Source organism: Triplophysa dalaica, chromosome 5 (assembly GCF_015846415.1).
Source record: "Triplophysa dalaica isolate WHDGS20190420 chromosome 5, ASM1584641v1, whole genome shotgun sequence".
Classification (NCBI taxonomy): domain Eukaryota; kingdom Metazoa; phylum Chordata; class Actinopteri; order Cypriniformes; family Nemacheilidae; genus Triplophysa; species Triplophysa dalaica.
This window is the reverse complement of record NC_079546.1, coordinates 11,491,632-11,515,915: the sequence shown is the minus strand read 5'-3', so window position 1 is coordinate 11,515,915 and position 24,284 is coordinate 11,491,632. Positions and strand designations below refer to the sequence as shown.

The window sequence follows — 24,284 nt, the reverse complement described above, 5'->3', positions numbered from 1 at the left end:
GAAAACATGAATTTACTTAATGCTCACAATCCCTAAAAAAAATCGTACTACTATGATACATTGACCCTGCAGTCTGGTAAAGCACATGGAACAAGCAACGATGTATAATTACAGTGCAATAGTATTTATAGCAAGTGCTTCGATTTAATAACGCACTGTCAACAGTGCAAACAGCGTTAAAAGCATAAACCTGCTGCGCCCTTGACAACTAGAGGAGAAAATCATAATTAATCTGTAAAGGGAATGGGAAAAAAATACTCAGGCAAAACAATTTATGACTCAACCAGGTTTGAAATGTCTCTCTGGGAGTTTTATGAAACTAAACTAAGTGTTGCTCGTAAATGGATGGAAACAGCGGTGTTTTTGATTATTAAGCGTGTTATGCTCTTTTTAAGGTTCATAGTTTGATTTGCTGTATATGATATATATAAGAATTAGAACCAGAGATGTTGGAGTTACAGTTGGTGAAATAGGCTTATACATTTGAACAAGTTGGAGGACATATCTCATATTCTTACCCAGACCACATGCTTTTATACATTTAGTAAATGTAGTTATCATTGTACACAATTTGCTTATATACATGTGTCTAGAAAAATTTGTGCAAATAGTTGTTGTCGTCTGACCTGCTAAAATCTATTAAAATAAATTGACAGCACAGATTTGTTTGGAACTATTGAGTGCTCCATGAGCCATGTGACCACACTGCTGCGAGTGTTATAGCGCTGTATTTCAACGGCTCTAATAAGAACTTCGACAAAGCTTTATTAGGATCATTTAAGGAGAGTAAGGTGGCATGACTTTTCGAGGACCTGAAGATTACACAAACGTAACTTTCAGAGAGCCTGAGGGACCAGACAGAGCCATAATAAACCAGGGACAATGTGATCTTTCCAAAGTTTACTGCAAAGTTCCTTTACTAACAGTGTTGCCTGTGTGTGTTGATGGAAACGTTCCTTTAATGAAATCTCATCAGCTCCATGAATTCCCTCATCTGACATTCTGCAGGACTAAAATCATCATCCCATCAAATCCTGAGCAAATTTCATCTGGATGTCAGTGTTAATAAGTCAATGGAAACACACACACTCAGTCGCTGCAAGGAAAGAAATTTTGTGTTTTCAACCTGTCTGGCTACTTTGTTTTTATGTGTAGTTTCATCCAGGGAAATCCTGAGTGTTTGTGGAGATGATGAGATAAAAGCTGCTGAACAGGAGATCAATCATCAGACTGTCATGAGGAAACGTGTTTGAGTTACTGTGAAGAAGAGGAGAGTGTTTGCGGAGCATCTCTGAAATGATTTCAGTGTCCCGTTCACAAAGCACTTATCACCTCTGTCACATTTATCACATATGCTATAACACACAGTAGACTTAAACCCTATTTAAAATTTTAAATAGTAGAATCTATAGTTATAATGAATCAACAGGAGAGCAGGATAGAAACCGTCAGTGCTGGGAAAATGTACAATGACTTCCCTCATTATGAACTCGGTCATGGACAAGATGTTATGTGGCTGTTGAAAGTGAATTATAGCTATTGGTACTTTTAATAGTAATTGATTTATTTATAATTGATTTATTTTTATTGTATAAATCTTAACAAGTGTGAATCAATCATGTGCATTTGGTCAGAAAGAACAATCGCTCTCATCTGCTTGTTTTGATAAGCACTTGTTCTTAGTATGGAGTTTTAACTGCACTTTGTAATCCTGAAGTAAAATTTGATTTTCACCAAACGTTTTCACCTTCGTTCACCAAAATGCAAAAAGCTCAATGTTATGAGTGAGGAGGGAAATACCTTGTTGTACTGCAAACAGTTTCAATTTTACTTTTAACTCGAAGTGTCTGTTTTATACAGACTAGATGATTGTGTCATTTCTAAAACACACTTTTTTAATTTACGTTGTCAAAACTGTTCAGGGTAAACTTAGCTTGGGCCTTTGTGTATTTTCTTTTTATAAAGTAGTGCATACTCGCTTTGTTGTTTGCTTGGCTATAACATGGCTTGAAAATATCTGGAGAGCGTGCTGAAGTCTTTTGGTCACTAGTGTTGTAAGGTCACAGTACAGGGACTCCTGTTTGTCAGCTGTTCTCATGTATGAGAAGGTGTTTGTCAGTTCAGTGCTTTCTTAGCCCTCATTTAAGCAGTTCACTTGATAAGAGGCTTTTGATCGATGATTCTGATCCATCCGACAAAGTTATTGACCCGGACTCAGACTCGGTGAATGCAATTTCATTGTTAATGGTTCTGTTGTGCTGCTTCATGTCTCTGTAGTTAGAGAAAGCCTGAGGGATTCTGGGTAACATGTGACAGTAGCTGTAACCATTTATTTTTTGATCCAGTTAAGTTTTATCGTCATGCATATTTCACTCCACTTTTACACTCACAGCCTGTTCTATCATTGCTGTAAGCTTTTCTTTTTAAAGTCCCACTGAAATAAAAAATTACAATGCTTAATTTATTCACAAAATATTGCAGTGTTTATTGTAAACTGTTTATCAATGTGGGTCATTCTCTATTTAAAAATCGTGTGCTCACATAATCTTTAGTTAAAATCTGAAAATGTACTTCTGTCCTGTAATGACTATTAGATGTTTGGGCGAAGCATCCGTTAACTCCTCCCCCTTCCACTTCTATTTTAAAATGCAAAGGCTGTTTTAATACATCCAATCAAATCGCAGAGAAAGACGAAAGCCACGCCCACTATTTTTCTAATAAAAAATAGAATGAAGTACCTCAGAAATGACGTGTTTTTGTGTGCAAAACCCTGAAGCGAGCTAATATTTTAGGACTTCCAGTCCCATCGCTCTTATGTCTATGGGTTTCCTGAATTGGTTTTTGGTAGTTTGGGTTGTTGTAAATAAAACCTCTAAATATTTTCACGTTTTATTCTATGACATAAAACACACCAATTATAACCCGCTTGTGATTTTTTTAAAATCTTATAGTGTCTTAAAAACGACTGTTGCTAACAAGTTGCTTAAAGCAACCATTTATTTGGCAGGGACTTTAGATGTCATCGTGCACAACGCTTACATATTGAAATATAGGCACAAATCTCTTAAAACTAATATGGATTCATTCACGGAGTTATTACTGTACTTACATGGGAATACATTTTCTATAAAGTTCGAAATGGTTGTCGGAGGCTTGGTGGTGGTGACGTTGATATTGAGCAACCATAATGTAGTCTGTTTATACCATCATGTTAGCTTTTTACTTCTGCCGATTGTATTTCTCCTTTAAAAGTAACAAATGTTGTGTTCATTTGTAAAGATTATCTTGATAGATAAAACATGTAAACATTATAAACCTTTGTTAATCACAGAGCTTTTCTAAAAGTCTATGGAAAAATGCATAGGCTTTCAGTCAAGGGAACCAGCGCAGCATTTCCGTAACAGCCTTAAAAAAAACGTCATCTCTGTCCCTCTCCATTTCACTTGAAATGCAATCCGGTTCACAGGGACTTTAATGCTGCTTAACCAAATCTTTTCACGTTATTTTAAATAATCATTTTGTTTTGAGAATGATAGGGAGATTTTGGTTCGTATACAGTAAATGATCCTCTAGTGAGGCATTCACAGCAACAGTAAAGTTTTATTTCACATTTATATTAAAGTTAAAATTACAACTTTAAACATTATAGGGATAGTTCACCCAAAAATAAAAAGTCGGTCACAATTTACTTGGAAACAAAGAAAGATATATGGAAGAATTTGAAAGGGCGAGTAAATGGTGACAGATTTTTCAGTTTTGGGTGAACTGTTCCTTTAAGATGATAGCAAAATAAATATTTTTCTCTGACACGTTAAAAATAGTTCTGTAATGTTGGAAGGTGTGAGGTGAGTTTTCAATGACTCTGCAGGTGGGCACATTCATTACCCGAAACACAACAGCTGTTTACGCTTGTAGACATCTGCGTGTTAGTAAGCAGACATATGTCCTTGTCCTGTGTTCTGAGATATAAATAACTGCAAAGCTTCCCTGGTATCATGAAGACTGGATTAAAGAAAATATACTTTGGCAGAACAGTTCTGGAGGAACTTTATTTTAAGAGGTCTCAACTAAACCAAATTTGACAGTCCAATAGTATCAAATCAGAAGAACAATTAAGGACATTTCACAACACGGAACAATATTTCACAATTTCTGGTACTTGAAGCTTTAATAATGTTGAGTGGCTTTGATTGCCAATATTTTCCGTTTTTCAATCAAACAGACTCTCCATTTTGACTTCTGAGTGGTTATGTTCTCTCCTGTAGCTCAGTGGTAAGAGCATTGCGTTAACAACGCAAGGTCATGGGTTCGATCCCAGGGGATTTTACATATACCTATGTATAAATGTATAGGATAGTATGTATGTAAGTTGCTCTGGATAAAAGCGTCTGCCAAATGCTTAAATGTAAATGTAATGTCACCTTTGAACTGTAGGGGGAGATGTTTCTCTGCTCTGAGTATATACAGTCGTTGCCCATGTTATAAAATTCTCTCTCTCTCTCTCTCTCTATGTCTCTGCCCTCAAGGATACTTCATATATTTTTAATTCAATAAAACTCTCAAACTTCCTCAAGACTGATCTTGTGTAATATGTTTACATTTCCTTTTGCAACAGGAGGCACGCGGTTAACCCACATTTTGTACATTCGTACACCGACACCACATGGAAATTGCTTATTTTTCTCTAGAATGCCAAATATTTTTATGCTTTCATTTGAATTTATCCATTGATCTCCCATGACATTCCCCCCCCCAATAATTTCATAGGATTCACAGCTTTTAGATCTTAGAATAGGAATCTAAATTGATTTCTGCCCGTTCTAGTTCAGAGAATTTAATATGGCAGTAAAATCAGTTCATTGAGAAGCACCTTTATCCTTTTCACTTCATCTCACATCATCTTTACACCTCACATCTCCTTCAGTGGTCTCAGCACACGCTCGGTGCTTTTCTCTCACTGTTCTGTTTAACCAGCCATGCAACAGCTGCAAATTGAGAGTGTTATTTGGAAAATGGAGCTGTCACATCGTTCAGGGTGCCATTGGTCTCTTGCAAGTCATTTGTAGGGTGGCTAATAGTCGCTACAAAGTGGCTCTGTGACTATCAAAATATTGCTCTGTTTGAGCATACAGCCTGAGACCAACCAAAAGTGGTGTCATTTGGTCGTCTTGTTTGTTTCAGCACCATGGACAGCAGTTGGTTGCTGCACAAATTGTGACATGCTGGATGACACACTAAACACACATCATGAAACACACTCTCACTCTGTATTAGAGCATTTCATTTTTTTACACAAAGTATATGTAAACAAACATGCGCTCTGTTTAACGGCCTCAATAACTACCTTAACACAGATTTAATCATTGGATCAGAATTCAAACATTTTCCAGTGTATTTGTGTAATGGTCTTTTTTAAACTGTTTGATATATAAATTTTGAAGCCATCTCAGATTATCTACAACATTTGAGAGGTAAATACAAATTTGCACTGCCCTTGTGGGATGGATTTAGGGTTTTATGTTCGGCATGACATATATTAGCTTTGATGCTTTTTCTTTACTTTAATTGGTTCTTATTCTTTTCAGTAATTTGTCAATTTTTATGTAAAAGAATCGTGTTAATAAAGTACTGGGAAATTGAGAGAGGTAGAGAGCGGAAGAGCACCCCACTGGGTAAGAAACAGCAATTAGAGAGCAAATGTAAACGCAATTAAATTTGAAGTGGGATTGAAATAGGGAACAGAAATTTGCTTCAATTGACTTATCATGAAGCAGCTGTGCTGGGACTTAATACACTTCAGACTCATGTCAGACGAGAAACCGTGGATTTGCGGTTTTGCTATTTGAGGTCGATTGCTGTATGTTTTGAAATGTCATATCAAAATAAGTATAATCTTGGTATAAGTATAATCTTTGAAGGATTTATCAAAATTCAGTTAAGTCTGTTCTCTGGAGTTTTAAGGGCATTAACAAAGAAATCATTAAACAGAAAATAATTAAATGCGGTCCAGCAATATTGGCCTAAACGGCATTATGTTTCGATATAATTTTAAAATAAGTAGGCTAGTAGATTTACAGGAGTTGGTGTTACCATGGTGAAAATTGGTAATGTTAGTGAGACCTTATTAAATAAACACCATTTATCAATGTGTTACTACAGTGACAATATAGTAACTAACTATATCTGTAGGCGTTGACATTTGATCATCGATATACATTAGTAAAGATTTTTTAAACACTGTAAAGATGTAAGACACTTTTTTTTTTTTAACACTGTGTACCAAAAGAATGGCAAAGTCAGTTAGTCCAGCTTAAAGGGGCAGTTCACCCAAAAATGAAAATTCTGTCATTTTATCACCCTCAGGTTGTTCCAAATCTATATACATTTCTTTGTTCTGATGAACACAGAGAAAAATATTTGGAAGAATGTCAGTTACCAAACATATCTCATCCCCCATTGACTGAGAATAAGTAAATTATGACCGAATTTTCATTTTTGCTTGAACTATCCCTCTAATCTCTGGCTCTTCTTTAACCATGTTTCTTCTTTACTTCCAGGTTAGAGTTTGTGTATGTCCAGTTTTGACCTCTAATCCTACAGCGTTGTGTACCTGAAGCAAGTTATACCTGAGTTTCAGACAGAGACTGAGACCTTATTGATGTCTAGAAGAAACTATCAAAAAACAAATGAGATTTTCCTGTCCTATAGGAGAGAGTGTGGCACAAAGATCTGGATAAACATTGGTAAAACCTTTGGGTTTTAAAGTGACAGCTGTGACTGAACACTGCAGTCAACGACTCATTTACTGGGAGACTAAAGCTCTCAAGTTTTCCACTTCTTTGAATCCATGCAGAGTTAACTTTGAAAAGCCTTCTTTATACTCCCAGGGCTGTTTATGCAATATGCAGTTCCTATAAAAGTGAGATTGAAATGAACTATCCGATTTTTTTATATTTATGCCCATATGTGCTTCTGTTTAAGTTCATTTTTCGATATTCCAATACAACTTAAATTAAAAAGAATAGCACCAGCTCTTGTTTATTTTTACAGGATTATAGAGTCTTGCTTTTACAGTTGCTTAATGCCCTAGATATCTCTGTGGTATTAGCTTTATGCTTCCTGCCTTTTTGTCATCTGACAGGAACAATGGAGCAGTATTTGACCCTGGTTTTATGGCATTTGAGGTATATTTAAGTATTTGATTTACCACAGAGGAGTCACTTTCATGGCTTCCTTCATTTCTTTTTCCAGCTTCACTGTCTTTGCCAATAATAAATGGAGGTCAGGCTAAGGACTCCCAGATTCCTGTGGGTCTGATTGAGGATCACATTTGAAGTAAATGAAGCAACAAAGGGCCCTATCGTACACCTGGTCTAGGCACGTGGCAAGTGTATTTTGCTAGTTTGCTAGTCAGCGTTGTTTAAATAGTAAATGCGCTTGTGCTCATTTGTGCGTCAATGAGCGTGCTGGTCTGAAAACGAGGTGTGTTCAGGCGCACTGCTGGTCTTTTGCTATTTTGAGGCAACAGAAATAGACTGCGCTAGTGACCGACTAAACCTGGTCTACAGTCAATGCCACAATATTTTTTGGTTATTTAAGACCTTTAAATATGTACCTATAGGCAAGTCACAACACGCGCACATTCTGCTTATTATACACACAGGATGTGCAGCAGCACACAAACATTTTAAAATGATAATTATTGTGTGCATAAATATAAATATTGCGCTTGTCCCGTAGATGGTCTGCTCGTGCGCGAGATCTGTTTCCCTCTGGTGAAGCGTTCAGTCTTAGCTCCTGCAAACTCCTCCATGAAATGAGCGAATGCCAAGCGCATTCGGCTTTTAAAAGGAACGGGAGATGACTCTTGATTTATCTCACGTTATGCCCAAAGCACACCCATGACTCATTACGAGAACAGGTACAACCCGTTTGGACTATTTTTGCAGCGTTAAATTAGCAAAAGGGGATTCAGAAATGCCCACCTGCACTATGGGCTTTAGACCATCATTAAAATAGGGCCCATAGTGTTAATCTTGCTGAACAAACACTGTATCATCGTGCAGTAGCTCTCGGAGCTCCACAGGTTATGAAGATGATTGTGTTTGTGTAATGTCTTCCTGCTGGCAGCTCTTATATTTGTGATCAGTACTTAACAGTAGAGATCTGATGTGATTTGGAGAATGTCTGTCTGCACAAGAATGTTGGGTTCTCTTTACGACATCGGATCATCTTGTCTTTTGTGGGTTTAACAAACGTTTATGAGGGGCTATTAAGCCGTTACTATTGAAATACATCTTACAAACACTTGTGAAATAACACCATCGGTTGACCTTACTGAAAGTCATTCATATGTATTACTGAAATATTGTACCATTTCAATAATTACGGCCTAAACGGCCCCTCATGTACATTTTCTTCATCCTTTACTAATTTAACTCTCATCACATCTCTTCTAAAGCATGCACAGCCCTACATCAGCAGCATACAGCATCAGCGACAAACTGAAACACCTCCCTGTGTTTCACCGCAGGGATTTTCGCTCTGATATCCTCCCACTCCTTATTGATCGGTTTTCAATGCATAGAGTTAAATTCTGATGAGCCACCAACCTTGTCTGCTTGCAGCTTAACGGATACCTTTAAATAGTGTAACAATGTTTAAGACGATCTTTCAGTGGTAAACTGGTTTTCAAAGATAATTATGAAGAGAAAGTAGAGCCCATTCTGCCTGGTTTTCATGCTGTGGGTAGTGAAGTCAAAATCCCCTCTGGGATTAAAGTTGAGCTTTGATTTGCATTAATGAAGCTTGCTGGAAATGAACTTGTGATGTTGAACAGCATTGCTATTCCTGATTCTGCATACAGTAATCTCTTCAAAGCCAACGGCTCACTCTCTTTCCGCCCTAGACTCATTTTCCTGGTCTCTGACTTTGTCTAACACAACATTTTCACAGGTCTTGTAGTATCTGATTTGGTTCAAGCAGCCCTTTTGTTTTCTTGGCGTTGTGCTATCACAGATCTCATGTCTTAAAACTGTAGCTCAAAAAATATTTGCTGCAGTTATGCCCATCCACAACTGCTACTTAGTCAACTGACAACCATAAAAGTGAGATTACTATATTTTTTCGTTTTAACATTTTTTTTAATGTTTGTTCATTTATTGAATTTCTTTTCCTCTTTTTCCTGTCATGATTCTGCAGGTATCTGGCTGTGACGCAGTTCTCTCCCACTCAAGCAGAAAGGCCTTCCGTGTTTCTACGAGCCCATTTATAAAGCCACATTCAGAGTTTGAGACACGAGAGCTCGTATCAGTCGCTGTCCAACATGCCAGTGGAGGCGTCTACATCTGATGAGGACTGATGGGTGACCAACCATTTCTCCAGGACGCCCCGTATGTCCACATACTACCTGGCCTGGGCGGTGTGCAACTTCACATACAGAGAAGCAGTAACAGATAATGGAGTTGGTGAGTCACTTTGTATGCACTTAATTGTAACTCACATTATTTAAATAAGTGTTATAGTTTCAATTCTGATTAGTAGCTCATGTTCAACGATTTTTAAAGATGACAAGCACAACTCTGACAACACAGTTGAATTTGATGTTAATGTGCCAAGTTGAAATGGCATGTAAACAGTCTTCAGTGAAGGAATACTGATATCACATTCATTCACAGATCTTTTCTGTCATATAAGACACTAACTCATTGTCACTTATTGGCTCCCAGTGTGTGACCTTGAACAGCCTTCTCCTTGTATTAGTATCATAAATCACTCTCCAACAGCATGAGCTGCTCTCCTTTATTTTAGATAATCTCTGCCATTCTGACTGTAGTGTTGCAACTATCTAGAATATGTATAACAAAAATAACAGAATTTTCCAAAAACTGAGCAAGCTTTTCCTAGTTAATGTGTCATATCAGTTTGTTGTTGTAATATAATAAACAGTATAATTACAATTTCGGTAACACTTTAGTAAAGGGACCAATTCTCACTATTAACTAGTTGCTTATTAGATGTCTATTTTTAGCATATTGGCTGTTTATTAGTATTATAAAGCACATATTCAACATGGCCATATTCTACTTCCCTAATCCTACCCAATACCTAAACCTAATAACTACCTTACTAGCTATTATTAAGCAACAAATTAGTAGTTTACTGAGGAAAAAGTCATAGTTAATGGTTTATTAATACCGAGAATTGGACCTTGAAATTAAATGAAATAAAGAGTGACCCCAGTTTCTTATCGATAAGAATGCCTGCTTTGAGCTAAGCCTCAGATTTATAATTTTTTAAGTTATTTTATGATTCATGATTTTTAAAGTGAAGTGAAGACGTCATGCTACTTTAAAATGTTTTTGGTAGCAGCACACCCAACAAAAAACAAATTCTGCGACGCGGTCTTGCAATTTGAATGTGACTGAGTGTTAAAATTAATAAGCGACTCATAAAAAGTGTCACATACTGCACTTCAGGATCTATGCAGATAAAAGATATTTGATAAATCCAAACATGAAAGTGAACAATGAAGCAAAACAGCACATGAACAATAACCAACAAGAATCAACCCTTACAGTAATATACTGGAAATAAAGTTCATATATTTTGTAATGTTATATTTGAACCATGTGTTTATATTTTTTTAATATACGAAAAAGGGCTATTCCTTATGTATTATTTAAAATATTAGAATATGTTAAAAATGTGTTATTCTGTATATTTTCTAATGTTTTAAATGAGAGAAATGCTATATAGTGATAGACTAAGCCTGACTTCATACTTCTCTATTATCATAAACAGAACTGGTAGAGATTCATGGGTTTGAGAGTTAGCTTTTAACTTGTTCCCTCAAGACAAGCATGGTTTTAGTGTTAAATTAATTCCGTTTAATGTCATGACATTACATTCAGTTATAGCCAAGCCATCTAAATTCTACAAACTCTGGGGCTGTTTTTCTATCCCATAAAATCTGGAGAAAAATGTTGTTTCACGGATGACAAAGGATTGTACTATCTGCAGTCCACTGCAGAAAATATTGTTCGTTTGGATCATTTGTTTCCGTTGTCGTCAGCAGTCTACAGGGTTTAGTGCTGTCGTCTGTGACTAATGTTGAGTCTTTTTATCATCACACAGCTCTGTTTTAGTGAACATGGCCTTTGTCATGCCTGTATTGACCAATGTACCCAAGGATGTCCTATTTTACCATCAGTTTGACTCTAAAGGACCTACACACACACACATCATAAAACTTCTTTCTAGATGGTATCTCTCCTTTGGCTAGTATTTACTTGTAAAAGTAGCTTTATATATTGGCTCTTGTATTAAAGGAATGAATTTCTGGTGAAGTGATTCAACTTTCATACAGATCAAGTATAATCAAATGGTTGTTGTCAGGTCAAGTGATCCGAGTTATATTTGTGTGTGGATTGAAGGAAACTAATGAAGCAGTCAGCTTTGGTATCAAATGCAATTTGCTACACAATGGGTGAATAATGAAATGTCTTTTGAGTGGTTTGCCTAAATACTGGTTGCCCTCCATTTATTTTTATATTAGTCATAGAGTCGATCGATACAGCAGCTTCATGTGAGGCAAACAACACATCATTCAATATGTATTGCTGAAACCATGTCTTTCCTCCTGCTTGTTCTGCACTGTTACTCTATTTGGTTGGGTGAACATGATCATTTATTCTTACTAGATGGATGCCCACTCAAAAAGGTGTGCTGTGTATCAGGCCGAAAGTAAAAGAGCCCAAAGATCGTTTTAACAGTGAGAACACGTTTTCCATTAAGATGGGGTTCCCAAAGTAGGGGTCGGGGCCCCTGGGGTGCCGCAAGGCCAAGGGGCGCCGCAAGATGATTTCCAGTAATCTTTTTTTTATTATTAGGAATAGCCAATTTAATCAAAAAGTAAATACAAATATAATATAAAAATTAGTGGTGGGCATAGATTTTTTTTTTTAATCTAGATTAATCTAGATTAATCTTGGAATTAATATAGATTAAAATGGCTCATCTGAATTCTGCGAAGGCATTCAGAATATGTGTGCTACCCAAATAATGACTAAAAGTAAATCTTTGAGAACGGGTGTCTCAAGCCAGGTGGCGCATTAGACCAGGGGCTCATCTCCTGTTTCCAAAATGCATCACAAACTGCTTGAGAAAGCTGTTCTACTATGATAATTGGTGATGAAAATAAATTATGTTCAATAAGATGTACTTGTGTTTACTTCCGCATTAGCTAAGGGATGATTTGCGTTTAGGTGGTACTTGAGAGTGGAAGAGCTCCTACGGTACATTTACATTTAGTCATTTAGCAGACGCTTTTATCCAAAGCAACTTACAAAGAGTTAGGGAGCAACAAGCGATATGTCATACAGGAGCCATAATACATTAGATCTCAATACAAAGTTACTGGTTTCAACTAAAGCTAGACCACTACCTGTTGAGAGAAAGTGTTTTTTTTAAACCAATTCCGCATTGCACAAGGTGCAAACAACCGCAGTCTTGTCGATGTTTCTATTGGGAAGCTTCTTAAAAATAAATTTTCCCTGAAGCAACCCGGCGGCTTCAAAGCTGCATCCATGTTAGCACGTCACGTTTGATGCGGTAATTTCACAGTAACGTTATGTTGTGTTCAGACCAAACGCGAATGGCGCGTCAAGCGCGAGTTATTTACATGTTAAGTCAATGCAAAGATGCGATAGACCTACTTGCGGCGCGAATCGCGCGAATGAAGCCCTGGTCATGAGATGATGAGGCGGCGCAAATGACGCGAATTGTGTGAATCACGCGAGTTTAAAAATCTCGTTCTCGCCCGGTACAGTGCAGTTAAGCTAGGTATACATCCGCGCTAAAATATCAAGATGAAAGTCATCATAGCTTGCGTAGTATAGACCCAGCTCCCAACCCAACTTTGAGAATAGATTAACGGCGACATTTTTTTATCGCGCGATAAGAGTCTCACGTTAACGCAGCTCGTTAACGCCGTTAATGGCCCTCCACTATAAAACTATTAGTTAAGTTAAAAATAATACCATCCAAATAAAAAGCCATCAACCTTTGGAATTCCCCCCCTCGATCGTGACCCCTGAGGGTCATACAGCACCACTTTATTTTTCAGGCTTTAAGTTTAGGATGTTTTAATTTGTCGAAATGAAACGTTGTTTGATATCCACCAAAGACAACGCAGGGTGCACAGTTGCGCACAATGTTTGTATACTTTACCAACCTCCGAGGATAGTGGGGTCTTAAGTCCCTGGTACTGTTATTTTGGGGGTCTGAAATGTTTAGGAACCCTACATTAAGCAACCTTTTTCTTTTCAAATTTTTTGTCTGCCCCCCATCCCGGGAAATCATTTTTATGCTTACTTTGCATACAAATGAGTGTGTACACATGCTGCTGCGTACATGAGAAATCGATTATGCTCACTTTCTCAAGCGCTTGAAAAATAGGCCTATTCAAATACGATTACTGTAAGCAGCTCTTTGACTATGGCATACCTACTCAATATGACCTAATAACTGGTCATTCTGTGCAGGTTATGGGATGATCAATAACTGTGTGACTGAATGCAGGCACAACAAGATTGATATCCGTCTAAACCTCTCAACATTCTGTCCTAATGAGACTTGTCATTGGAACAATATAGTGATTGATGTCCTGAAGGATTGTCTCGCTGAATCTTTCATAACTTTTTACAGCCTTCATTTTTATTTCAGCTGAGCTGTCACTTTCTAAAGAGAAGGCCATGGTTGGCTGCTAAAATCTTGCATGAAGGATACGGTCTGTGCAGTGAAATGGTTCATTTTAGAACAGATAGCTGAAGATACTTGTCACGCTTTTTCGTTAGCTCTTATAAAGATGATTTTGAACGGAGAACGAAATTAATAAAACATTCGACAGGTTATGTTTGCAAGCACCTTTCATCGCACAGATCTGTGAGCTGCCACATGTCAGATGCTAACGGTCTGCTTTCAATTCTGGAAACAGTTGGTTCCCTTATTTGTGTCTGCCGCTCAGTCTGTATATCTAATAAGATGCCGATTCATCATTGTCCCATCTGGTTTTACCACCACCAACATAGATCCTAATGCAACAAACATCCTGATGGCTAATTCACAATATTTATAATGAGTTATGAAGAGTTACAAGCATTTGACTTTGATTTATTTTAAGATTTCAAACTGCATGAATGAATATGGGAGACATTATAGATTACATACAGATGTACAGTACAAACAAAATAGATGGACATTAGTGTGTAAGGTGACTTGTTTGTACTGTTCATGCTTTAAACAAGTTGATTTATTTGCCCATTTTTTGCAAAAGTTAGTGAAAACTGGGCAGTGTCACAATGTGCATTTCTAGCTTCTCTGTCACAGAGACATCACCCGTCATACATCAGTTCTTCTCAAAAACACTTTTTTTAATAATTCTTTACCCTCTGCTGAGATGATTATCTCTGAACCTCTCGGTCAAGATTTGCGGGGTCTGGTCCTTGATAAAAAATACCCAAGGCTAATGGTACTCCTATATTTTTTATTATATATAAACTAATCATCAAGGTCAGATGAGAGAAATTTTAAAGCAGTAGTTCACCTTCAAAATGAAAATTGTATCATAATTTACACGCCGCCTTGTCATTTCAAGCTTGCATGACTTTCTTCCGCAGAACACACAAGAAGATATTTTGAAGAAAGTTGTTAACAGCCCCCCATTCACTTGCATTGGTTACAATTGTGCTGTTCTGTTACTAACATTTTTCAAAATATCTTCCTTTGTGTTCTGCAGAAGAAGGTTGTACAGTTTTGAAATGACAAGAAGGCGTGTAAATGATGACACAGTTTTCATTTTGAAGGAGAACTGCTCCTTTAAAAACAAATTTACCATCATTGTGAAAGTGGCAGTAAATAAAATCCAGAATAATTTAGTAGAGGTAAAAAATGAGGCACATTATAGAAGAAAGACAAAGCTGCATGTCTGATGAGTGTATCTGAGAATATTTTTTTAAAGCTACAAATAAATCCACAAATCTATGATATGAATACATTTTTAGTACATTGAAATAATACATATTTAAAACACTTAAATATTAATATTTCTTATCGTTAATATTTATCTATATTTTGGTCTATCACACCCTTGAAATGTCAGGTGGCGCAAGCGTCTGATTTATGATAACAAATCGAAAATAAAATGCCATGGCATTTTCATAGTTACCTTTTCTATATACAGGTTTAACAAATAACAGTAGTTTTAAAACTGCTGAGATAATTGAAAATCAATTTGTATGTTCTTAAATGTCAGGGTGGCACTATTGCAAACACAAGCCTTTTATTTTTAAGTGAAAAGCAATAACAATTATTGCATCATCCCTAACTTTATGCTTGAGTGAATTGGTTTATAGGTTTCTCTCAAATATCAATAAAATGCCTTCAACCAGGTACACTTTTACAACCAAGTCAAATGTCGCTTTCTGTGGGTGGATGGAAGTCCAGGTTTTGATGCTTAAGATGATAAACTGCATGTGTAGTCATCTTTTGGATGCTTTCGGTGCTTATTGATTCAGTCCACCGTCTATGATTTTAGTATCTGCAGAGGAAGCAACAGAGGCTGTGATTCAGAACAGAACATTGAAAAGGAAGTATCAGTGATGAGAGGAAACAGACCTTAGATTATACAAGAATACCATAGAGGAGGAACGTAGCTGTGATGTTTCCAGCAGCTTGTTATGTAACAGGTCTTTCTTCTCATGTTTAATCTCTTCCCTTGTGTGTCTTTTCAATGATCCTCGGGTATAACTGGGACTGATATTCAGTGCATGCTGCATGTCTGCTGTTGTTCCTTTATGAAGAAATGGAATGGAAGAGAGTTGGCTGCACATTGGATTGCAAAGACCCTATTGAATGTTTGCTAATGATATTGACCTCACTGCTTAATGCAAGCAAGCTTCACACCGTGTGAGGGCTAGAGGTATACTCTAACTCAAAATTTTATAAGAATAAGGACTGCCGTGTGGTGCTTTTTAATCCGTTTGCAGTTCAGTGGCTGGACAGCTTTGTGCTGTGCATCAGAGTAATTTGTCTGTGAAACTAACACTGTCACTGAGTTTAGTCTGAGCTCCACTGGAGCTCCATTGATCACCTATGAGACGCCTGACGCCTCGTGCAGATTATACTGTAAAGAGTTGAAAGAAGGAATGAAGAAAACAGCTGTGCTCTTGAAAAGGTTTTAATTTGTTCATATTCATGCCATACACAAGCCATAGTCTCTTTCATCCATCATGGCAGAAGTTGAAGTTCTGTCCATCAATGTTGATTTATTAAGTTTTTGGATTTTGATGTCAGCGCCTATAAAACAGGTGTCTTCATGAAGGTTTTCACTATACTTTTACTAATTGGCAATGATATACCTTAAGATGTGTCAAATCGTTTGATATCAGCTGAATTGATAGTCAGGTTGACAGATTACATATATTCAAGATAAATTCAAATTTTCTGACATGTTATGTCGATTATGACTGTAATGTGCAGCGGGTATGAAGATGAACTATAGTTTCAAGAAAGCGACTGATTTTAATTTGTCTGGATTTTAGAGAAATTGGCAAACTCTTCTCGATCACGCTTTACTGTCTTATGTGTTTCGAGATGGAATGTTAAGTGGTATTGGATGGGCAATAAAGATAGTTTTGTTTTCTAAGTCTACAGTTGAAAACGAAATGTTCTTTCAACCGCAGTTCTTTGACTGTTGGACAGTTGCCATTTAAAGAGAGTTTATTGACAGTGTTTCCTATAGGATGTCATAACAAAAAACAGAAAATTTGTTCCTTGTGCTTTTCTTTCGGTTGTGTTGGCTTGTTTTTTTTCGGGGTTGATGTTCTCTGTTTTAAATGGAGTTTTCTCATTCAGTACATAAATCACCACCAGTTGTGTTGATCTGACACGTGTGCTCTTGTAGGGTTTGGTGGTGTTTATGTGGCCCAAATGTACATTATTTTAAGATTTAAGTCTTAGCTGAAAGTTTAATCTTCTTTGGTGTGATCGATGATGATTGTATCAGGCAACAGGGGTTTATGATGGTCATATACTTTTTTATTTATGTTGTATTTTTGTGCTGGATCAAAACTGGGATGTGCAACCCGCTTTTAAAGGGTTAAAAGCCTATTTAGCGTCGTTGCTGTCCTTCGGAAACCTCTGAAATCTCTGTATTTTTATATTTTTTTGGCATAAATTATTATTATTAGTCGTCATTTCTGTTCGTCAATGGGTTTTGCAAATATCGTACCAATAAAAAATGTTCAATTATTTTTCAGTTTCTTGAAAGAGAGCGAATTTGGACATTCAAGGTTTAGGATGAATAGTGATGAAATGTTTATACAGTATATCGCCTATTCAGCACTCAACACATTGCCTGGGTTAAGAGGTCATACTCAAAACGTGCAAAATATGGCCTTTACAATAAAATTCTACAAGTAAACAACATGTACATGTCTGTTTTGAAGGAACATTTGCATTGCTGATTTTGAGAGATTATATTGTGTGTGAAACTGGCAAAGATGCATGTCATTTAAGGTTGTGTTTATGTCCCTCTGAGCAGAAAACAATGGACACAGCAGTGCCAGTCAGTCAGAACTCCTCTGTTTCTGACTGCTGATGTAACAGCATCCAGGAAGATGCAGATCCAGGGGGCTTAACAGTTAAGCGGTGGAGTCAAAAATTACAATATGTATACAGTAATAAATTGCAGGTGTCTGCACAATATACATGATATTATTTTTTTTCACTTGTCTCACGGCACACAGCTTATCTGAATGAGTGATTGTTTATGGACATTTGTAAAGATATATATAAATGAGAGAGAACAAGTTGTTATTTAAGTCAATTTACCCTCATTAGTTTGAACATCAAAGGAAGTAACGGGCAGGAAAATCATTTTTACAAATGTGTAAAAGTTACTTCTGTTTTTCAATAAACCTATAGGCCCTATTTGATATCAAAAACAGTAACAGGCAGGAAAACACCGGAAACATGTTTGAGAAAACTGCTGCTTGGAAAGGACACTCACTACAAAATCAATTACAACACAATTTGTGGTATTTAAGTGTCTGTTTTTAATAGCCAAAAGCTATTTGATATAGCTACTCACCAACATCAGCTTTTAATAGAACAATACGTATGATTCACGGCACACGAGTCAATGATATCTTGCACAGGAAGAGCCTTTGTTCTTGAGGAGTTGATTGCCAAGGTTGCCAGGTTTCTGTTTCGATTGTCTCCACTGGTACTTTTTGGGTAGTTTTTCTTGCGTCTTAAACTAGCAAAGCTGCACTTACAGGATGATGAGGTAACTGGAAGCGTAACAGCAATGCAAGAAGAAGTATACAGTAAATCCATAAAGGCATACTTGTATGGCCTTTACATCAAACAAAATTATAGTGTGGTGCTTGCAGTTAGTTCATTCTTTCTGTCCAGAAGAAGGTGTAATTGGTGTAATTCAGCAGACAAGTTTTCATTTGTGATCCCAGTGCCGAGCCATGGGTGCCAAACAGTCCACGTCTAGAAACAAATTCTGTTTTGGGGTTAAAGGGACAGAAATTCCTTTCAAAACATCATGGGCAGTTTCTAGCCACATACGTTTTTTTGTCCACAATATGGTAGTCATAGATACATCGATGAATTGCCCCGCCCCTCGGTTCTTTTGTGTATTGGCGATCCACAGACTGGATCTGACTAGAAAATATCGCCCAACACTAGTATGTCGCATACGTTTCAATCTTCAGTAGGCAGTAGGCTAGTATCACATTCTGTGCCAGCAAATCAGTTTACTCTAGCTGCACATCAGAGCTGATGTCTTTAAAGACCCCTTAAGTGGGTTATTTATGATTCATGAAAATTTGTTTACCACGACAGCTCCTACACAGCACATCAAACTCTTAAGGGTCTATGAATATTTACCTCTTCAGTGTATATCTAACAAAAACAGCTTATTGATTCCACACATCAAGAAATGATCATAACCAATTTGAAGCGTAAGGATGAAGCATCTATAGTTGGTTCTAGATTCATACTCAGGCCATGAAGTCAAGTATTGTATGAAATAGTCTTTTTTTGTATCAAACCGATCTGTGCATGGCATGTTAAAGTGAATATCTTTGTCAAGTTCACAGCATCAAATAAATAAGTTCCTCCAAAATCTGAAACAAATAGTGCGGCTAGTCAGATTCAATCAATTCATCTGTTTTGAGTTATATTAACAACTCGAGTGTAAGTCAATTTCAACTGATTTTGTACTTATGACAATTTGAAGAGCATTGAATCACAAAAAAATCTGAGAAACTGTGGATAATATAGCAGTAACATTATTGCAGATCAAAGACAGACACTGAATAGCAAATTTGGAATGATATTATATGCCGATGTAATGTCATAATGACTTCAGCACTTCAGCTCAAACAAGTTTCCTGTCCAATCAAATGCTGTTTAGAATCTGAATGTCTCACCTACTACAGTCCATGATAAAAGACTTTGAAGCTTTGCCTTAAAGGAATACTTCAGCCAAGATACAAAATGTCCCCAAGTTTTACTCATGCCTCAAGGCATCCTAACTGAATATGACTTTCTTCTTGAAGAATAATGCAGTTTGAGTTATAATACCACGTATCATTTTACTCCAAAATTGCATCCATCAATCAAATAACTGCTCAACACATCTCTGTGGTCTTAACAAAGGTCTTCTGAAGTGAATCGATGTGATTGTTAAGAAAATATCCATATTGACCACGCTATTAACGATAAACGGCTGCGCATGAACCAGAGGCTTGTTTTCCAGCGAATGATAGTTACAAAAGCTCCCGCACAGAGGAGACGGAATCGTATTGGAACGAAACAAATTTCTTTTATTTTCAAAATTCTACGATAGTCACGGAATCTCAGGTTGACACGCAGCCGAGGGATCACGGAAGTTGTACAATAAAATGAATAGCACTGTCAATATGGATATTTCTCTTAAACAAACGCATCAATTAGCTTCAGAAGACCTGTGTTCAGACCAAAGAGTCGGAACAAGCAGTTCTTTCATTGATGGATGCACTTTTTGGGGCTTCCAAAAATTGCCCCAGTTCTACCACTTGGGTCCTGGTTATTCGCACCCACCGCTGTCCTCGTTTGATCCCCAGCGCGAGAGAGTGAGAGGGCAGCGAGGGAGACACGAAGTCTACGACCTACCTGCACGAGCACGGACTGGCGGATCTCACACCACGAGCACCCCGGGTGGCACCTTTTCTACTTTTTGTTATAAATTGTGCAATAAATGCCCCGTTTGGGTTGATGGTACTGCCATGTTGTCGGTGTCGTGTCTCTCACCTCGTCACAACTTTTATGTGTAAATGGGACCACAAATTGTGTGGCTTGTTGTGGAGAGATATGCCGCGCAAATCAAACTTTATCGGACCGAGTTTCTTTATCACCCACATGTCTCCAGCATTTGCACACTCACCTGGTTCCTCTGTGTCTCAATTTTCTTGTTCACTTTTGAGTGCTATTATACTCATGCTTCTACAGGTTCACTCTCCACTCTTTCTTACTCATTTTTTCTCTCCTTCGTCCTTTTCAGGTGCTCTTGTCTTTGCGAGTGGCGTGACCTTCCGTCTGTTCTCTGTGCAGGCCAGCTGTTAAGTCACTGAGAGAAAAACGTTTGGTGGGCTTCCCTCTGTATCGCTCAGTCTGTCAGTTACCCAGGCTGAGGGTCACAGAGGATCACTGGGGTTGTGTGAAATTTGTCTCGCTCCTGTGGCTTTTGATGCAGAAGTGAGAAGAGACAGCGTTTCTCATATGCACACACACATACAGTCGGTATGATACATATACATATATATGCAGAATTTTCCTTCCGCCATTGCCGTCTCTGCGGTGGTACTTAATGCGTGTTGACTCCTTTTTACTGTTGAGTGGCAGTCTATTCACAGATCTTGAATAGGCAAGAGTTTAGTGGTTTAGGCCTTATACGGAAACGCTGTCTACAATATCAAAGTCACAAGAACCTAAATCTACAGGCACTAAAAAAAAAATTTTTTTCGTTTATTGCTGGGTTGCATACAGAGCTTTAATGTTTGTGTTCGCTACGTTTTTTGCAAATGGAGAAATACAGCGATTGAGATCAGAGTGCCTGTGGACAACTCTGCGTGTGTTTGCTCGTGTGTATTGCCATGGGCATCATTCCTAAACATTGATGAAGCTATTTTTCCTTAAAACCGAATGTGGTCTATATTATTGTTGGATTATCAGCATATATCCCCCATTTATAATAAAAACGACTGCAAACACAGCTGCGTTTCTCTGATGTTAACCCATTCACGTATACATATTAGTAGGCTACATTGAAAGTTACTTGTGCGCATGCTCCTTCTCCCGCTCTCCTTGGTTGACGCATGGGCGTGCCGTGTGCTTTTCCTGGAGAATTGTCCAATAATGGACTAAGACAAATTGTTACGAAACAGATTTTCATGTTTGAAAAAACTTTCCAAAACCTATACGACGCCGGAGATGCTGCGGCGGCCACAGAAAAGATGCCGGACATGAACCGCACGCGATAAGTGAAACTGATGTCTGTGTTTTGCTGGCAATAGGTGCGTGTGCTTAAATTCCGCCTCTCCCCCCACACGCATATAATGTTTTCGAAAAATAATCGTTCAGCTGTATCTGTCCTTTATAAATGTGATGAAACTAAAGACTATGGATATTTGAAGGGTGCTTTACTATTCTGTAATTACTCAAGATTAAAATTAAATATGCAGAATAAATGTCTGCTTCAATTACTTTATATAGTGCTGTATAGGTAAAGAAGATGAGAAAACAATTAATTGTTTGTCATTCAAATGAGAAGTCATTGTTTTAAAATGTAAAATTTTATATTGAAATAATTGAATATGTAAAGTAAATTAGGAGTAGCCTGGTAATACCAAACTCAGCTACTTCACTATGCTTCGTAGACGGAGTCTGGAAGGGCATAATTGAAAGTTTACTTTCTCGTGGGGGGAGCTCTTGTCTGAAGTTTAAAATCATTGGTGTATCCGTAAGTCAATCACATAACGTTTGGTTATGAGGCCTGTTATGCGGCAGCTCAGCCACCTCGAAGTCCCGCTCTATACAAAACAATCGAGCGAAATACCAGAGTGAAGATGGCTGTGAACGACTTTTGCAGATTATGTGACGCAAATCTACGCATCCACGATACAATTCTGCATCTAAACTAATATTTGTCAGTAGAAACATACAAGAAAATATTTGTAGCCAATTGTCAAGGTTAAGATTAGTTATGTTAAACACAGATCTTCGTTGAGTCCGAGAGTGTCGGAAATGCTCCAATTTAATTGCAAGATTACAGCAATGACATGGCAATATTCAACGACTGGAAAAGAAAGGAGACACTGACCTGTTAAAAGGGTGCCAGGTCGAGCACGACAGATAAAAGAGACCAAAATACACCCTCTTAAACTCCAAGGATCATGTTAAAGCTGAAGGAAATCACCTCCATTCAAAATATGTACCAAACACGTCTTGGCAACGTTCCATTTCTTAGAATTTTTGCTTATGCTCCCGAAACGTTCTAAATATGTCCTCAATTAACGTCGCAAATGAATCCCATGGAGAACGCTGTATTGTATGAAATTCCAAACCTGCCTTAATTAAAAATAAATAAATGCAAAAATAAATCCATGAAGAAATGTAAAAAAGCAAGAATAAATGAGTATTTATACTTTTATTTCGTTATTTATGTATAATTATTTATTTTTCCACGTTTATTTATTCCTACATTTATTTATTTTCACATTTATTTATTTATGTATTTCTTTGTCTGTATGCTAATGAGTGGGGCGTGTTTCACCTCAGACATTACCAATCGATCTCAGGGGGCAGAAACTTTGTGGCCACAGGGACACCTTGCGTCATGACCAAACGAGAGAAGGCAGTCTAGTCATTGAATATCACCACACCTAACCTACATATTCTTTATTAGGGAGATGGCCGTAAAACATTATTCGTCGAGATTTTTTCTAAACTGTCTTGGCACACATGAACAGAAACAATAAAACAACAGCCCTGCTAGCAGACACTTTGAAGAAGACACTTGGACATGGAAGCGGGTGAAATTATCCACTAGTTATAACGCAGGAAATAAATAAATGTATAAATAAGAAAATGAACAAAATAAATAAACCTGGATTTTTAATTAAGCCAGGTTTGGAATTCCATAGTGGTTATGTACTGGTGTTCAGATAACATGGAAACTGAGAGAAAAGAGAGAGGCGGTGGCCTGCATCTCCTCACCACACAGCAAAATTGCAACTTCAATTCGCTATAAGAATATTAAATCTATCATCTACCTCTTATATTTCTTTTTTAATGCAGCCTAGTTGCACAAGCACTGTCGAGCATTTAGAGATGCAGTAGTTGTGCCATATGAGAATTGTACCTTGCTTCTTTTTGCGCGCTTGCTGCACCCGTTTTGCTCGGCGTGGGGCCGCTAACAACAGCTTTAGAATTTTTTACTTGTTAATATTGTTCTTAAATGTAACATTTTGCGTGAATTATTATGACCCCACATAAAGGAATTGAAAATCTGCATAAAATATTACCTGTGTTTCTCTTCTTTTTTGTTCTTTCTCTATCTGTGTATGCATACGTGTGTGCCTGCATATATAGAAGAGAGAGAGAGAGTCTTTTTCTGTTCCAAATTTATTACATTTGTTTAAACATCTATAAAGGTAAAAAATTTAAAACACTTTAAAAGCAGCAAGAATATGATATATATTTTGATAGAGTATAGCATGTCGTAATGGGTAGATTAGTACAGAAAAACTCTATCACCCGTTTGTTCAGAAACCATAATATTCTAACATCAAAACCAAGCGCTTATTACACATTCCACATCTAAACACAATTTTGAGTATTTTGTGATTTTTGACACATTAATGACCAGCAGCGTGCCTATGAAGTAAGAGATAATTTGGATCTAGATTTGTCAATAGTACAATAAACAGTCTTTAATTTTATTGCTACACACTATCTCTCAGTTTAAATTAAAAGGGTTAGATTAAATTAAATTAAAACCTAAAAAAGGTTTGTGGCAAATATGCCTGCAAATGGTATATTTCCACCATGAACTAGTAACTTTTGTGTGATTATGCATCCACAATAGGTCCAAAATCACATCGACCGGCAAAAAGTATGTAAAACTATCACGTAGTGCAACTTTATCGGTGCTCCTGTGAGGATGTCAC

At 37.3% G+C, this 24,284-nt stretch overlaps 1 protein-coding gene across 1 annotated transcript in view; it reads left to right on the top strand.

Annotated features, from left to right (window-relative positions):
• Positions 1 to 24,284, top strand: part of LOC130420645 (thyrotropin-releasing hormone-degrading ectoenzyme-like) — a 241,625-nt gene that overhangs the window by 18,124 nt on the left and 199,217 nt on the right. The window lies entirely within an intron of this gene.